Genomic DNA, 19622 nt, shown 5'->3' with positions numbered 1-19622 from the left:
ACATATCAGATAAAGGACTAGTGTCCAGAATCTATAAAGAACTTAGCAAACTCAACACCCAAAGAACAAATAATCCAATCAAGAAATGGGCAGAAGACATGAACAGACATTTCTGCAAAGAAGACATCCAGATGGCCAACAGACACATGAAAAAGTGCTCCATATCACTCGGCATCAGGGAAATATAAATCAAAACCACAATGAGATATCACCTCACACCAGTCAGAATGGCTAAAATCAACAAGTCAGGAAATGACAGATGCTGGCGAGGATGAGGAGAAAGGGCAACCCTCCTACACTGTTGGTGGGAATGCAAGCTGGTGCAGCCACTCTGGAAAACAGCATGGAGGTTCCTCAAAATGTTGAAAATAGAACTGCCCTATGACCCAACAATTGCACTATTGGGTATTTACCCTAAAGATACAAACGTAGTGATCCAAAGGGGCACGTGCACCCGAATGTTTATAGCAGCAATGTCCACAATAGCCAAACTATGGAAAGAACCTAGATGTCCATCAACAGATGAATGGATCAAGAAGATGTGGTATATATACACAATGGAATACTATGCAGCCATCAAAAGAAATGAAATCTTGCCATTTGCGACAACATGGATGGAACTAGAGCGTATCATGCTTAGCGAAATAAGTCAAGCAGAGAAAGACAACTATCATATGATCTCCCTGATATGAGGAAGTTGTGATGCAACATGGGGGCTTAAGTGGGTAGGAGAAGAATAAATGAAACAAGATGGGATTGGGAGGGAGACAAACCATAAGTGACTCTTAATCTCACAAAACAAACTGAAGGTTGCTGGGGGGAGGGGGTTTGGGAGAAGGGGGTGGGATTATGGACATTGGGGAAGGTATGTGCTTTGGTGAGTGCTGTGAAGTGTGTAAACCTGGTGATTCACAGACCTGTACCCCTGGGGATAAAAATATATGTTTATAAAAAATAAAAAATTAAATTAAAAAAAAAAAAAGAATACTCTTTATAATTTAAACACAAAATAAAAGCCTGAAAGGATGCATACCAAAATTCTGATCATACTTCACTCTGGGTGATGATATTATAGGTGATTTCAATTTTCTTTACACTCTTACAAGAAACATTTTTTAAGATGTGAGCCACTAGTTGTGCAAAATGAGTGCAATTATTCCCCTTACTGCTAGGGAGGGGGTGATTCCATTAGAAGCCCACCTGTGTGACTTTGAGCAAGATACTTAATTTTTCTGAGGCTTTTTACCTCATCTCCAGTGACAATTAAGATAATAGTACATTCTGCAAAGTGTAATTGTAGACATATGCAAGTCCCTCCATGCTGATATCCATATTCTCATGTGGGTCCCAGAAAGTCTCGTATGTCCATCAGTGAAGCTGGCAGAGCCTGAGGCCTCCCACACACCACACCCCTCACATGCTCATGTACTAATGATGTTTGAACACCTGCCAGGAATGGAGTCCTACTGGGGATGCTTTATATCTATTATTTCAAATCCTCCACAAAGCCCTGAAAGACAGGTGTAATTCAACATTTATTTTATTTAATACTTATTTAGTAATCATCTACTATGTGCCAAGCACTTTTCTAGGTGCTGGGGATAGAGCGCTGAGTAAAAATAACAAAAATCCCTGGCCATCAGGAGTCAAACATTCTCATGAGGAGAGACAGGCAATAAATGTAATGACTACCTGATAATGTCAGTATCTAGTATGGTTGAGGGTAGTATATGCTAACAGAGAGAAACAGAGTGAGATAAGGCAAATTGGGAAGATCAGAGGGAGCTGAACTTGCAATTTTCAAAAGGATGATGAGGGTAGGTTTCCTGAAGAAGGATTATTGCAGTATTATTCACACTAACCAAGATATGGAAGCACCGAAGTGTCTAATGATAGAAGAATGGGTAAAGAAATGTGGTATTTATATACAAAGGAATATTATTCAGCCATGAAAAAGAATGAAATCTTGCCGTTCACGACAACATGGATAGATCTAGAGGGTGTAATGCTAAGTGAAGTAAGTTAGTCAGAGAAAGAGAAATACCATATGATTTTGCTCATATGTGAAATTCAAGAAACATAGTAAACAAAGGAGAAAAGAGGTAAACTAAAAACAAACTTAAACACAGAGAACTTGAGCACTGAGAAATGCACAGAACTGTCCTATCATTATATTGTACAGCTGAAACTAATATAACAATGTATTAATTATACTTGAATAAAAACTAATTTAAAAAGGACTTGAGGGAGTTGAGGGAGTAAATCGGGCAAGTATCTGAGCCAAGGGGTTTTCCAGGCAGAGGGAAGAGCCAGTGCAAAGGCACTGAGCCAGCGGGAAGGGCCGAGGAGGCTGAGCAGAACAAAGAGAGTGGGAGATGAGGTCAGAGAAGGAACAGGAACCTGGGAGGACTTTAGGCCATCCTAAAGATGGACTTTCTCAGGGAAATGGAAGCCGTTGAGGCTTCCATTGATCTGACCATGTTTCAAAAGGCTCACTCCAACTCTGAAGAAGGGTAAAGGGAAAAGCAAGAGGTCAGGGGGCTATTACAATAATTCAGGCTCAGACAGAGTCATATTGTCATATTCCCACTTTAATATCAGAGAATTGAAACTCAGCAAGCCTCTGTCTGGCTCATTATTGCACAGCTACTAAGCAGCTGCTCTGGGATTTGAATCCAGAACAACCTGATTCCAAATCCAATGTTCTTTTGTCTAGAAGGGAATGCGGGCTCAGGGGTATTGTGAGCTTTCCTTCACTGCCAGTGTCCTCATACTTGGGGTTCCCTAGCCTGCACCCTATTTCATGCCCCTCTCTCACTCCCTACTCTCTCCTTCCAACTCTCCAGCCCCCACACAACCTCTCTATGAAAATGTAGCTGATGTGGGCATTTCACCAGTACGGGCAATGCCATTTGACACCGTCATGTTAGTTGTTCAGTGTTTCCCAGCCCTGGATGGCAAGTGAAACCATTACAGTTTAGGTAGAGAAACAGAGGCATTGTTAAATCTGGAAACCACCCCAAAGTCACAAAACACGTTGGAGATGGAACCTCCTCTCTCCCTCCCTCTTGTCGGTATAGCGTCTCCTGCCTCTAGACACTGGTCTAGACACCGGGTGTTAAACATAGGCTGTGCTCTGTCCCCCGTGGCTCAGTTCCCCAAAGGGTGTTGGTGCCCCTTGGCAAGGGGAAGCACCACAGCAATCCAGCAAAGCTACGGTGAATAATTGTTATTTCCTTGCACAACATCCATCAGGAGACAAGTCCTGGCATTTATCTAGCAGCAAGTGATCGTTATCTGGTGGCAATGTTCTTCCCACTGACAGTATCTTCTAAATAAGGGTCAGCAATCCAGCGGTCTGTCTGCTGCTGATTTCTTCCTGTGGAATAAGCCACATTCAAACCACGGCAGTGGGGGCCCTGGGGCTGGGGAGGAGGAAGAGAGAAGAAGGCAGTCAGGGAAGGAGGTCCTTCCACAGCTGAGCCAAAGAAACTGTTCTAGGCTTTTTGATTCTGACAAATATTTGTTGAACGAATGTTTCAGAGAAGATGGAAGATAAGACCAGGGAGAATCCTCATTTCCATTTCAGCAAATGTTCATACATGAATGTGACAGAGTGCCGGGTAGGTTACATGGATGGTGAAGTTCTGGGTGTAAGGAAGGTGCAAGAAAAGGCTCTTATGGCTTTTGATCTCTGTTGCTTTTCTTCCTATCATCAAACCAGAATCTGGCATGGGGTTGAGTCACAGAGTTCAGCAAGAACTGTCATCAGATGAGCTGTGGACTTGGCATCAGAAGACCTAAGTCCAGGATGCCTGGGTGGCTCAGTCAGTTAGGCATCTGCCTTTGGCTCAGGTCATGATCCCAGGGTCCTGAGATAAGTCCTGCATCCACCTCCCTGCTCAGTGGGAAATCTGCTTCTCCCTCTGCCTCTGCTTTCCCCACTGCTTGTGTTCTCTCTCACTCTCTCTCTCTCTCGAATAAATAAATAAAATCTTGAAGAAAAAGAAGGAGAAGGAGAAGGAGAAGAAGACTTAAGTCCAGACCGTACCAATTCCTAGATCCTGGACCTAAATTTCTCAGAGCCTTGATTTGCTCATCTGCCTAATGAGAATGGGAATGACCTTTTCTCACTGGGCTGTTGTGAGGATTAGAAGAGATAATAATACATAAGAAATGCAGTGTTGACCATAGGGTACTCTACATGTAAGATACAGATGTTTGGTTTAGGTCTAGTGATTTCACTATGTTGTTGAAGTGGTTGGCTCTGTACTGCCCCCCCCATTTCTCCCCCACTGAGTCTTGCTGACTTAGAGACTAGCCTTCTTTCTGTTGTTCCACCTCTTATGATCTTCGATTGAAAGCCACTGTCCAAATACTAAATCCATCAACTAATAGAGAGCCCAGGCTGAACTAGGCTACAGGGATTCCAAAGAAACATGATTGAGTCTGTTTGCCTTCATGGGATTTATAAGGTTCACATTTGGACAAATTGAGCCCAGTAGAAGCCAAGGTACAATTATGAATATCTCTATAGTTGGATCCTATTAATGAGGGCCTGACATGTGCTAAACAGTGCACGGTACTTCCATATCATCAAATTATTTTACATTCCATTGAGAATACAGAGTGCCCTTATTTTAGAGATGCAAAAACTGAAATTTGGAGAGGCCAAGTGATCCATTCAAGATCACCCCAATGACAAGATAGTGTTGAGGGCCATATCTGTTTTTTCCCCAAGTCCAGAATTCTCTCCCCCAACCAACTAGATTATAACCTTGTGCTTTGACCCACCTCTAACGAGAAACAAAAATTTGTGACTCACATTCCAAACAGTTGAGGCTCTGGGAGGCTCCTACAGATGGATTCTGCCCCATCTCTGGAGGCCTTGCTACCATAGTGTAGTAGGACTAGCAATCTCCTCTGGAGGGATTTGGATATTTAAAACTCCAGAGATAAATGCAAATCAAAGCCACAATGAGACACCATTTCACATCCATTAGCATGGTTATTGTTCTGTTTTGTTTTTTAAAGCAGAAAATAACAAGTGCAAGGAAGAATGTGAAAAAATTAAAACTCCTGTTCCTTGCTGCCATAAGTTGCCAAAAAGTTAAACATAGAATTATGCCATGATCCTGTAATTCCACTTCTGGATATAACCTAAAGCATTAAAAGGGAACTGAAACATATAATTATATACCCATGTTTACCGTAGTATCATTCATAATAGCCAAAACACAGAAGCAACCTAAGTGTCCATTAATGGATGAGTGGACCAGCAAAATGTGGTATAGCCATACAATGGAATATTATTCAGCCTTAGAAAGGAAGGAGATTTGGACCCATGCTGCAGCAACCTTGAGGATATTGTGCTAAGTGAAATAAGCCAGACACAAAAGACAAATGCTCTATAATTCCACTTATTTAAAGTACCTAGTCATCATATTCACAGAGAGAGAAAGTAGAGGGAGGTTCCCTGAACTGAGGGGAGGGGAGCAGTGGGGGTTATTATTTAACAGGGAAAGAGTTGCTATTTGGGGTGATGAGAAGGTTCTGGAAATGGGTAACTCTGATGTTTGCACAACATCGTGAATACACTTATTGTCGTTGACTTGTACACTTGAAATGGCTAAAATGGTAAATATTATGTTATGTGTATTTTACGACAATAAAAAAAAGCCCTCAGGGAGAAATTCTTCAGTTGAAGAAGAGGAATGTTCTGCTCCCAGAGTTCTATTCTCTAGCGAGTCCAGGATGATTATAACGTTTGTTTGGAAATCATTAACTGTTCATCAAAGAAGGGGCAGCTAAGAACATTCAAGAGGTGACAAGAGAATGAGAAACAGCTCAGCAGTGTCAACGTAAGTCAGTAGGAAATAAGGATTTGATTTATGAAAACTCTGTTTTTGTGAGATTTTCTTCAGAGCCCAACTATTGTCCAACACAGGCAACCTGCATCATGAGTATTCAAAGGAGCTACAAGAAAACCCAGTGGAATTTGACCACAGGTCCCTTTAAGTCATTCAAAGATGAACATTTATGCCACATGTTTCTTGGGCTTTTAAAAGGCAATGTTCTGTGCTGATGGTCCCCCTGGCTGTATAGATAATTGTAAAACAAACTCTATATTCCAGTGACACCTTTTCTAATTACATCTCACCTTCATTAGGCTATTAAAGTGATAGATGGTGGCAATTACATTGAATCCCACTGAAAACTCTCTATCTGTGACGCGCAGTGACGAGAACATGAGTTATTTACCCAGAAGCCAGGAAGAACTTGGCAGCCTTGGGCACACTGGGGAAAGAGAAACCTCATGTGACCATTAGCAGCATATGGATTCCAGAATCAATGTCAGGAGGCTGGGTGGCAGAGTACACAGTTGGCGTTCACTTTTCTATAGACCTCACCAGATGCTGAGATGGAAAATAGAAGCTATTATCAGGTATTATAGAGTTACTTAAAACAATTTGAATATACTCAGAAGAGAGCCTGAAAAATACTTAATTACTCCTAGCCAAACTATATAAGAAATAGGTGAAGCAACCAAAGAAGTTGAACCTGGAGAAAAGAAGACACAAGAGTAGGGGGCACTATCTTTAGACATTCCAACATAAATTAGACTCGTTACATCTGCATGGCCCCAGAAGAATTAGTGCAGATAACAGAACACCCTGCTCTAATAGTTTTAAATAACTGGAACATTTACTAGTTGACATAGCTCGGAGGACCAGAGGAAGATGGGCTTCAGGTCTGGTTGATTCAGGGGCTCAATGATATAATCTAGGTCTCAGACTCTTTCATTCCTTTTCTCTGCTATACACAGTGGCTTGTGGGGCCACCAGTAACACTAAAGGCAACATGCTCTCTTGTTCACTATCAGTAGAAAAGCAAGAACTGACCTCCCATAATTCTCAAAAAAACTGAGGAAAGCTCATAGAAGTCCTCAGCAAACATCGCTGATCACATCTCACTGGCTGGAATGGGATCAAACCCTCATTTCTAAATTAACCGTTGTAGTATGGGAGGTGGGATTATTTTGATTGGCCCGATGATCGTGTCCCAATCTGGAGCAGCTGCAGGGAAAAATATGGACTGATAGTTAGAAGTAGATGACTCATAGAAAGAAAAGTTTCTAGCATGGGCGAGGGTGGGGTGGGGGCGTGCAGATACACTGCATCCATTCTACAACTGCCCACTTCAATATCAGTGACAAACATAGTTCATTAATCTATCCTCTACCGCTGAAGCTGGACAGCCTCTGCATCCACCTTAACTTGTCCTCTAGGCAGTCACTAACAATAAATTAGGGACAGCCCTCAAAATCAGTTCTACTAGCTAGGCCAGCCTAAAGATGGAATGGGCCAGCATAGGAGGTTGTGAGCTCTTGGTCACTGGTGCTGTCTTAGCCCAGGCTATGTGACCTGTGTGCAGAGGGGTTGCCATGGGGATTCGATCACAGGTGAAGGTTGGAGCCCAACTATCCCAAAGATTCCATGGTTAGAGATAGCTAGGGAAGGAAGCTGGGGCATTCAAGCAGGTTTCAAATTTGTAGTAGAGGAAAGATTTGAGGGTCTTGTCCTAGCCTTTGGCTCTCTCTCCATGGTCCTGAAGCTTCAGGACCTGGCCTATGTTTTCTTGCATAGTATAGTAGAACAGGCATTGGCAATTTTTCTCCAGAGCACCCTTCCTAGTCACAAAATGCCAATATCTTTGCCTGAGACTTAATTTGTAGGCAATTAATACACAAACCTGAGAGACTGGTTGCCTTGTCCAAGATCATTCAGCTAAGTGCATGGTAGGGATGAAATAGGACCTTGGATCTCCTCTCCTCTAGCCCAGGACACTCCTCTGGAAACATCAGCTATGGAGCTGAGGGGTCCTCATTTGGTCTACACGTGACAGAAGCAGACCCGCACTGATGTAGGCAGAAAGGGCCAGATGGGCCTCAGCACTTGAAGCGTGGTCCACATGGCCCATGCTGTCTTCCTCAGGAGGCTGAGTACCAACAACCATGAGTGTGATGGGTTTTCTATTCTGTCTGGGTTTCACTTCCTCCATCCACATCCTTACTTATGCCCTGTAAATAGGAGATGCTTTTATGGCTAAGACGCCTGCAGCCCAAGATATGATGTGGAGGCAATCCCTCCATCTTCTCCCCCCAGAGCAGATATTCCAAGTTCATCTGAGCAGGGTGGGAGGGTAGACCTTGCCCAGACACAGAGCTTCTATATCCCTGCTCTGTTTTTCTCTAAGCCATTGTCCTCTTGCAAAAAATGTGTAAAGACCAGAAAAGTGTGAAAAGAAATCCAGAAAGAAGTTCTCTGGAAGGAGCTCTTTGTCCTCAGTGACTTCTGATAGCACAGTTACCATCTTGAGCCCCTCCTGGGTGGTAAGCCCAGGGGAAGGCACTTAATGCACATTATCTGGGAGTTTCTTGTTGGCAGTGCCATGCCACTGCTTTCAATCAGGCTTGAGGGGTACTGCTAGAAATTCAGTGGAACCTTGTCTTCATGTTAAGTCTATAGCACAGTTCCTCACCTTAGTAGTCACGAAAAAGCAATTAGCTGAGGGGCGCCTGGGTGGCTCAGTCAGTTGAGCATCCGATTCTTGATTTCGGTTCAGATCATGATCTCAAGGTTGTGAGATCGAGCCCCATGTCAGGCTCTCCGCTCAGCACAGAGTCTGCTGTTCTTTTTCCCTCTGCCCCATCCCCCCAGCTCATGCATACTCTTGCTTTCTAACGTAAGTAAATAAATAAAAATCTCTTAAAAAATACTTAGCTAACAGACTGAATGAGTGATTCAACCCATTTTATAGATGAGAAAACCAAGGCGTGTGATCCTTAGTTGATAGGCCAAGGCAACGTGGGAGTTTGGGCAGTGCTGGGATGGGAACTAGGTCTTTTGCCTCCTGGTTTGGTTTGGAACAAGACTAGACCATCTCTAATATCTCTTGGTGCTCTCTAATATTTGGGGACTCAGCAAATTCGTCTCTAGACCAGTGCTGTGCAGTAGAGCTCTTTCTGCAGTGAGAGAAATGCTCTGTGGCCATGCCGGTACACTAGCCACTGGCCCCATGTGGCTTGGAATGAGGAGCTGAGTTTTTCCTTCCTGTGGCCAGTGACTACCATGTGCACTGGGAGGGCACAGTGCTCACATTTTCCCTTCCCCAAGGCCCAGCACCCGAGCCTCTGCCAGACATTGATGCACTGGAAGTTTGCAGTTGGCACTGACACTTAGAGAAACTTCCCCATACCCCTTGGCAAAACACACCAGCCCCTCCCCTCCATATGCACTAGTCATTCTTCAGTAGCTGTGCTTCTATCTACAGAAGGGAGATGAAAACAAAATTGGGAGAGTTGAAGCAGAAAGACTATTGATTTTTAATCCTTTTTATCATCCAAGAATTTCAAGGTGTATTCCTCATGTCATTCCATTCCTCACCCGGGAGCTGGGAGAAACTGACCCGGAAGGCCTGGGCAGCACCAAGTCATGTGAATTAAACACACTTTAGAGGAAACCCCTCGGGTCAACATCACTTTTTCTCTGCAAAATGTTTGAGTCTTTACTGCTATTTTCTGTTGGGCTTATCCCAGGAGGGGATTTTTTTTTTTTCTAGATAGATTAAACCATGAATCCATTAACCACTGATTTAATTTCTGGGCCCTCATTCTTCTAAATTGTTATCGCATCCCATAATAGAAGCACGGCACAACTGAGCTAGAAGACAGTTCAGGCAATCTCCAGGCTGTAAAATTAATGAGGATGGAACAGTTACTGCTTATCCAAGCTTGTGCAACCATTGGACCGTGTTCCCTACACCGTCATTGTAGACGTCACCGTCATCACCGTGATCCTCTGGGGTTTGTAAAATTCTCCCCCATTTTACAGGTAGATAAGTAGCTGAGCTAGAATTTATCTGGAGGTCTGGCTAGCTCCACGCTGGGACCCTTCCTCTGTACTCTAACCTTTCCAATCATCCCATGGATAGGGACACAGACACGGGGAGAGCTATAATCACACAGCAGTAGGGGCCTGACCTCCTGTCCCTGTGCTCCATTCAGTTCTCTCCTTTGACCTCACATACAGAGCCCCACACCCAGTTTGCACATTCCACGCTCCATTTCTCGTTGGCATTCTCTTTGGCAATACCGTTTTGCCAAGAAGGGTCCAAATACGTTCAGGTGCCATTCAAGGCCCTCCACAATTTGGTCCCACCGTCCCCTGCACCATCCCCATTCAGCCAAGGGAGGTGTCTGAGCAAACCCGATGTTTATGCTCCTTCAAAACTTTCAGAACTGAGCTTTAAAAAAAAAAAAAAAAAAAAAAAAAACCTTTAAAAACAAATTATATGCCTGTATACTGAGAGAGATGTTTTGGCATTAAACCTAAAGATGTTTATTACATCTTTATGCATTACAGTGAAAAGTGCAAAGGAAAAACAGTGTACATGGTCAACCACAACAGAAATGTTAAGAGTAGAGTAATTCTATTCTGTAGATTAATATAAAGCCACTACAATGGAAGTAGGAGCCCATGATGAGGGAGCCTTTGGCTGCCCACACAGGGAGAATAGACTGGATCTCTCTGAGACTTCCTGGGCATATATGGCATTGAGCAAAACCAGAAATGGCTGACTTGGGCCCCATAATAATAATATCAATAAAAATAGCCATAATGTAGATTAATCAACTTTGCATTATTTTATAAGCTCAAGTCTCCAGCACTTGCCAGCTCCTCCTTGAAGCAGTCCCTTGGGGGTAGGTGGGAGACGAAATATCATAATGGACTTAGAGTTCAAGGTCCAGCAGGGTCACTGAGACTTCAGTGTGCCCATCTGTAAAATGGGGAGGACACTATCCATTGTGGGCAGCTGCATTGAGCACAGCTGGCAGCCGGGAACACTCCCACTCGTGGGTCCCCCTGCCACCCCTTCAGTGAGTGAGTGACCCCATTCTGTGCTTCCTCCAAGCCCCGGGAGAGAGAGAGGCACTACCTCATGGTGCCCCAGCAGAAGATGGGGCCAGCCACTGCTCCCTTTGGACTTGCTGTCCCCCCAGGCTCTTCCTTGACTTGAATCAAATTGATTTGCAGCTATCTGTCCACGGGGTGGCAGGAGTGGAGAGGCAGGAGCAGACCCCGGTGCCGCCTGGAGTCCTGGTGTTTCTGTGGATTCTGCTGAACCACAATATTAGAGGGGAGCCCTAACTGCAAGGATGGCCCAGGTCCGCCACACATACCTCCTGCGCCTCGTGCAGTAGCAAGCATTCGGAGGGCCACTTCTAGCCCCCCATCAGTGCACAAGGCAATTACCTTCTCCACGGAAGGTGACTGTCACCTAACACTCTCACGAGTTGAGAACCCTCAGCCTAGAACCTGCCTTCCTGGGCCACAGAGCTTGGGACCTGGATCCCTACCGGATCTGATTTTTCAGTCCCTAATTCAGAATCTATGAGACCGCTAAGAGCAGTGGCTTTTAAATGTTTGAAGCGGCAGAACACATTTTCCCTCAAACAAAATATCATCTGAAATGTTTGTGTTTATTTTGTAATTTCTAATTAATATTTACCGTTTTTTTTTTTAACAGTCAATCAGTGACAATAATGAAGTTGTTTTGATTAAAAAATAAGATGAGATCAGGAACCAGGGATGACAGTTGCATTTTTTATATGGCTCCAGCTTCTGATTTATATCTGTATTTTATTTTGCTTGTATCATTTTAATTATACCTAATAACTAATACGTCAGCACTGCTCTGAGGGCTTCAAACATTTTAACTTATGACACCTCAGAACTCTAATAGATGCTATTCTCCTGCTCACTTGTGGAAGCAGAGGCCCAGAGACCTGCAGAAGTGACCCAAGATCACACAGCTAGGGAGTGGCCAGTGTTAGGGTTCAAACCCAGGCAGGCTAGCTCCATTGCCTGTCATTAGAATAATTATTTTCTTGTGGCTCCCAGTGAAAAGCCTAATAGAGCCAACCCTTGAACAGTGGTGGGGGTTAGGAGTGCCGACCTCTAGGCACACTCAAAAATCCAAATGTAACCTTTGATTCCCCAAAAAGTTAACTACTAGTAGCCTACTGTTGACCAGAAGCCTTATCGAGAATATAAACAATGATTAACACATGTTTTGTATGTTACGTGCATTATATTCTGGATTCTTACTATAAATTAAGCTAGGGAAAAGAAAATGCTAAGAAAATCTGAAGAAAAATACTTTTGCTGTACCACACTATATCGAAAAAAATAATCCGATTATAAATGGACTTGTGCAGTTCAAACCTGTGTTGTTCAAGGGTCAACTGTATATATAAATATGTAGTTATAAATGATAACTTTTTATTAACATATAATGTATTATTTGTTTCAGGGGTACTGGTCTGTGAATCATCAGCCTTAAATAATAATTTATAGCGCTCCCCACAACTCATACCCACCCCAATGTCCATCACCCAGCCACCCTATCCCTTGCACCCCCTCCCCTCCAGAAACCCTCAGTTTGTTTTCTGAGATAAGAGTCTCCTATGGTTTGTCTTGCCTGCCCTGCAAAATTGAGCTATTCTTTAATTAAACCGGGAGGGTAGAAACAGTTTTATTCCATGTCTTAACCAAAAATAAATAAATGACCTAACCCCCAGAAGCACCCCCATTAGGATTCAGGGAACAGTTTGAAAATTCCTGACCTAGAGCACCAGGGACATATTGAAGGGATGATCAGTCTGTCAAAACACACGTGCAGAGAACCTTCAGGGTGTAGCTGAGACAAAAGGCATTGGCTGGCATTTCACCAAATGGAAATCTCTAGTCTCTGGCACTACCAATATTCCCCATTACAAATCTTCCAGCTGGTAAACAGAATGATGCCACTGACATTTAATTGAAATGTCAGCACATTTAGAAAGAGCCCTGATGAAACTGCCAAGTTAAAGTTATCACTGATGACTTAAGCTAAATGGAAACAGAAAATCACCACTAACGGCCCCCACCACCACCCCCACACACAGTATTGTATCAGACGGAGAGAAAGCGGAGAGGTTCAGCTGTCCAAGAAAAATTTATAGATCGTTTTTAAATGGAGTTTTATTTTAGCTCCGAAAAAACCGTGGGACAATTGGAAAAACTTGTGAAAGTAATCAGGTCCAAGACAGGCCAGTGCTCATGTAAATCAATTCAACAAGCATACACTGATTAAATTGCCTTTGGATGGTAATATTACCTTACATTTATTTGCATAGCTGACAGTTCATAGAGGCCATGGTAGGTGGCAGAAATGGTCCTAATTCTGCAGCCCTCCCTGCATCCTCCTCACTTTATGCCCCTGTAACTTTGCAGAGCCCTCCCATTCTGATGCCAGGCTTAACCATGGGATTTGCTTTAGCTAATGGGCTTGTAGAAGACGTGATGTAGGCAGAGGGTTGAAAAGCACCTGTGTGTTTCCCCGTGGTCATTCCCTGTGCCATCTCTACTAGAAGGACGCACCCACGGAATAGAGCCAAGGCTTCAAGTCGTCCCAAGGCCATCCTAGAACAGAAATAGCTAGCCAATTCTGAGTCATATGCGAGAGCCCAGTCCCAATCCACAGAGTCGATCAGGGGACCCCTGGCTGCCCACGGGCACTTGAGGAATCACAGCCGGGAGCAGCTCAGCCCAGATCCACTGGACCCCACAGACTTGTAAGCTCATTCAGTGTTTACTATTGTAAGCCACTGTGGTTTTGAGGTTGTTGTTGAAGGTCACGATTGTAGCAGCGCCCATCTGATGAAGAGATTTGCTTTGTATTGACCTCCTGTGTATTCTCCTTGGGATGATGGAATGCTTACCTCACCCACTTTCTAAACGAGAACACTGGGATTCATACAGGCTAAGTGGATTGGCTTTATTTCCACAGCTGCTTCTGATGCCTGGTTCTCGGCTCAGGCCAAATCAGGCAGCCTCTCTGAAATACTTAACCAACAGCATTAACCTGGAGGCTGAATCCATTTTTTTTCTCTTAGATCAAAGAGGCAGCTTTTATAGGTTGAAAGCGCAGAGGGAGAGCAGATGTTTCAGAAGTCCTTGGGCCCCAAAGGCAGAAGCTGCAGACGTATTTGGCTCTGTGGGCCCCTCCCACTCTCACCCTGGGACACGTCCCTCCTTCCCTGGGTTCTACTCTGCTTTGAAGAGATACACGACGACACACCCACAGCAGCTGTGTGTTTCTCTTGTCATCTCTCTGTGGCTGTTTCCATTCACAGGCATTCTGCAAATGCTTCATGGGAATCCCTGCCAGGTAGGGAAGCCACTGGTGACTTATGGAGAAGTGATTTAAAATAATTTTTTTGACCTTGCCACACGCACCTTAAATATCTTCTCTTGCTCCCAGTTTCCCCCAACTCAGGTCTAAAATCACGCAAGATCCTTTACAATCTGGAACCAACCTATAATTTAAATGTCACTGCTGCCTCCCACTTCCCTCCCCAAATTTCTCTGTTCCAGAATCAGAAATATCCTGCTCTTTTTGGACAAGCGGCCCAAGACTACGCGTTGAGGGAGTGGCAGAGCCGGTCTTCGAACCCAGGCAGGCTAGCTCCATAGGCCATGACCTATGATTCAGGCAGCGTTTTGAACTCATGCCTCTGCTTATACTCCCTGATCTGTTCCACATTATCTTCTCTTCCTTTTTCTTCACTTGCTGAACCTCTATTCTTAGGAAATCACACTCACTTCTTTAAACACTTACTCACTTATGTGTTTGTTGGTGCTTTTGTTTTATCTGCCTGAGGCTGTGAAGCATTAGCAGGTCCTACTGCCAAAACCTCATGGCAGCCAAGTCCATGAAGGGCCCTGAGAAATCACAAGATATTGTAGACTTTGTTCTACTTTGAGTTGCCCCCAAGATTAAATATGATGGTCCCCAAGACGGTAAGCTTTACATATTCAGAAGGAGGGGCAGGACTACTCTCTTTCAGAAACAGGTAATTCTAAATAGGCCCATTTATGTTATGTGGGTCTTTTGGGGGGAACAGAAGAGAGAGAGAGAATACTAAACGGGCTCCACACCCAGCATGGAGCCCAACATGGGGCTCAGTCTCACAACCCTGAGATCATGATGTAAGCTGAAATCAGGAGTCGAATGTTCGATCAACTAAGCCACCCAGGGGCCCCCAGTATGTGGATCTTAAATGCCTGATCACTGGAAGTCTTCACTCACAGGTAAGATAAATCCCCAATTCCTTCGGTCTGTAAAGGTACCAGTCCCATGGATTGCAAGTGCCTCTTTTCACAGATGTCCTCACCCACTAGCCACATGCTCATCAGAAATAGATTCCCTGTTTTGTTTTGTTTATTTATTTATTTATTTATTTTTAGATAGATTTTTTTTTTAATTTCTTTTCAGTGTTTTGTTTATATTCGTATTTCCACATCTGTCCTTCAACTTGCTCAGCCCCAGCGCCAAGCACTGCCATAACCCCTGGCACAGATTACAAGCTCAGTGCTTCCTTGCAGAAAAGGGAAAAGTACAACAGGCTGTTGGGTAGTAAACCCCTAGAGGTTCCTCTAAAAAGCAAAGGCATCTCCTCAGAGCCTTTGGTGAATTCTCCTAAAAAGCTGGGCATACAGAGAAAGAGCATGTGCTCTAGAGTCAGAAGGTCCTAGGAATATCACTGAATTTCATTGACCCTTAGTTTCCTAGTCTGTAAAACGGAGATAGTAAATGGTATCATCTAAATGCTATCATCGGCGGGGGAAAAAAAAGAAAAGGAAAGCTCATCTTTCCAGAACTTATGACACACTGGGGAGGAGAGCAGGCATGTGTATTTTGAAAATCTCTGCCCCAGAGGATTCTGATATGCTAACCCACGCCAGTGTGAGAATCGTTAGTCTAGGTCTGAAGAAAAGAAAGTTGGGTTCAGATGGAGGAGTATATGTGGTTCTGAGAGAACCCAGAAGTTCAGATGGAGACAGAGTGTGGTTGAGTCCCACAAGAAGGATGAAGACAGAAAACATGCAGAGGTAAAGGAAGACCATAGCTGGATGTCTTTATTATCCATATAGACCACAGATAAATATAGGGAAAGGCTGGTAAGATATTATTTTAGATGTCTCATTGACCTGGTCTGTTTTTTTGGATTCCATGGTCCAAACTCACAGAGAATGTCAGCAGGATATGAGGGCATGCTCAGGACCATGACGAGGGCAACCCTGGGGGCAGGGAGAAACAGTGAAAATGCTTTCATTTGGTCCTGGCCTTGTAAGAAAGAGAGAATCCGGGATGGAGGAATGGATGTTGGCCGTGAGGCAGAAAACCAGTAGGCCTGTGATCCAGTCTGCAGGAGAAAAGGTAAGCAGGAACTCTGACCCCCAAAAGAGAGCCCCAGGGAGGATATCCCAGCAGACCTTTTGAGAGATGCTCAATCCCCTGGGTTCTGATGTTGATGTAGTCAAGGTCTTAACCATGTCTTTCCTGGACTATAGCAGGAGTCTCCCAAAGGGTCTCTGTACCTCCCATTTTTGCTTCCTGTGAAGTATCTTCCCAATCACTATCACCAGAGTGATCTTTTCCCCTGCTCTGTTTTTATAGGTATATTGAAAGTATAATCCTGTATAGATTTAGATAGTCAATATATGCATATATACTATACTGCCCCTTTTAATTATTTTATTAAAAGGATATAGATTATACATACCCTTCTGTATCTTTTCTCTTCCAATAAAACCCATTGAATTCCCTCTAAGTTAGCTGGCAGTTTTCCAATTCATACTTTTTGGTGGATATATAATATTTCACAGTATAATACACTGCAATCTATTCTAGGGCCCACTGACATCAATGGCCAATTCAGCCATATATATATATATATATATATATATATATATATATATATATATATATATATATTTGCTGAATGTACATATATATACATATATATACTTGTACATATGGCCAATTCATGTGATTTATGAATTCATAATGGAAAGATATTGGTATTGCAAAAGATAACTTCATCAAATGATGAGAAAAGATATCTCATTCATATGAGTTATGAATTGGTCTCAAGTACAAGTATGTATATATATATCTCTGTCTCTGTGCCTTTAGAAAATATTATTTTCATTTTCATAGGATGGATTCACAGAAATGAGATTGCTAGGTCAATATATGTACTTTTGTTGCTTGCTAGCTTCCAGCATAGCTATAACTATATCACTATCCCAACTAGCAGTGCAGAGAACCCTCTGTTCCCCACATCCCTTTCAGCAATAGATAGGAAAGTGCTTTTTAATTTGAGCCAGTCCGATGGGTACAAAAAGATACCTCATTGTTATTTTAATTTAGACTTCTGCGACTGTCAGTGAATTGAGTATATTTGGTGCCATTTGCATATGGCCTTCTCTGAATTATATTTTGGTATCATTTTTTTCCTATTTATTGTGATTTATTCTTTTTGTCAACTTATAATTTCTCTCTGCAAGTAGAGGAATTAACTCCATATCTACCATCTGAATTACAAACATTTTTATGGATCTACCGCATGTCTTATTACTTTATTTTTATCAAAATGTACAATTGAAATTTTTTGCTGAGGTATAATTTTCCCACCATAAAATGTACATCTTTGAGTGTACAAGTTGTCAGTTTTTAGTGTATTCACAAGGTTATGCACCCGTCATCATTACCTAATTCCAGAACCTATCCATCACCTTGGAGAAACCTGGACCCATGAACAGTCACTCCCCATTTCCTTCTTTCCCCCAGTCCCTGACAATCACAAATCTGCTGCCTGTGTCTGTGGATTTGCCTATTCTTCCCATTTTATATAAATGGAATCCTGCAATATGTGGCCTTTTGTGTCTGTTTCATTTACTTAGCATAATGGCATAATGTTTTTAGGGTCCATTGACACAGCATGTGTCAAAACTTCCTTTCTTTTTTATGGCTCAATAGTGCATTGTATGGATCTCCTGTATTTTACTTATTCATCCACTGATGAACATTTAAGTTACTTCCACCTATGGGCTATTGTGAATCTATGCTATGGGGATATATTTTGTTAGGAACATCATATACAAGTATTTGCACAAACATGTGTTTTCATTTCTCCTAAGTCAATACTTAGGAGTGTGACTGCTGGGTCATATGCTAACTCTATTATTTAACTTCTGAGAAACTGCCACGCTAGTTGTTTTCCAAAGAAGCTGTATCGTTTTACATTCCCCCAGTAATATATGAGGGTTCCAATTTCCTCCCTATTCTAATTTTTAGAAAACATTTGTAGAGGGACTAGGGTTAATTCTTCTCTATAACTTCAGTGGAATTCACCAATGAAGCCCTTGGTCCAGGCTTGTCTTGGGGAGAATTTTTTTTTTATAAACATATATTTTTATCCCCAGGGGTACAGGTCTGTGAATCACCAGGTTTACACACTTCACAGAACTCACCAAAGCACATAGAATTTTTTTTAAATTACTAATTCAACCTGTTTACTTGTTATAGATCTATTCAAATTTTTTTATTTCTTCTTGAGTCAGCATGAATTTTTCTAGAATTATGTCCATTTTACATGGATCATTTAGTTTGTTAGCCTAAAATTGTTTATAATATTCCCTTATAATCCTATTTATTATAAGGTCAATAGTAATGTCCCCTTTTACATTCCTAATTTTAGTAATTTGAGTCTTCTTTCTTTTTTTTTAATCAATGTGGTTAAAAATTAATCAATTTTACTGATTTTTTTAAACCAAAGAACCAACTTGTGCTTTTATTTATTTATTTATTTATTTATTATTGTTTTGCCTATTTTCTATTTCATTTATTTCCATTCTCATCTTTATTATTTCCCTCCTCTGCTCATTTTACATTTTGTTTACTCGATTTTTCTAGTTTCTTACTTAAAGTAGTTTAGGTTTTTGTTTTAAAATCTTTCTTTTTTCTTTCTTTTTCTTTTTTCTTTTTTAATATAGTACTTTACAGATATAAATTTTTCTCTAACCACTGTGTTGTTGCATCTTATAAGTTTTAGAAAATTACATCTTCATTTTCATTTTTCTCAAACTATTTCTAATTTCTAATTTTTCTTGATTTCTTCTTTGACTAATTAGTTATTAGGGGTGTTGTTTAATATCCACTGTTAGTGAATTTCTCAAATTTCCTTCTGGTTTTGATTTTTATTCCTTCCATTGTAGATGGAGAACATGCTTTGTGTGATTTTAATCCTTTTAAACTTATTAAGGCTTGTCTTATGGCCTAAAATATGGCCTTTTCTGGAGGATATTTCTAGTGCACTTGAGAATGTCTATTCTTCTCTGTTAGGTGTAATGTTCTATAGATGTCTGTTAGATCTGGTTGCCTTATAGTGTTGTTCGATTCAAAGAAGTCTTCTGTTTCCTTATCGTTCTTCTGTTTAGTTGTTCTACCCATTTTTATTTATTTTTATTGTGTTGTGTTAGTCACCATACAGTACATCATTAGTTTTTAATGTAGTGTTCCATGATTCATTGTTTGTATATAACACCCAGTGCTCCGTGCAATACGTTCCCTCCTTAATTCCCATCACCAGGCTCTCCCATCCCCCAACCCCCTCCCTTCTAAAACTCTCCATTTGTTTCCTGGGGTCCATAGTTTATTATGGTTCATCT

The sequence above is a fragment of the Mustela nigripes genome, chromosome 7 (assembly GCF_022355385.1).
Source record: "Mustela nigripes isolate SB6536 chromosome 7, MUSNIG.SB6536, whole genome shotgun sequence".
NCBI classification, from domain to species: domain Eukaryota; kingdom Metazoa; phylum Chordata; class Mammalia; order Carnivora; family Mustelidae; genus Mustela; species Mustela nigripes.
The sequence above is the reverse complement of the archived record's forward strand: the minus strand, read 5'-3'. Positions refer to the sequence as shown.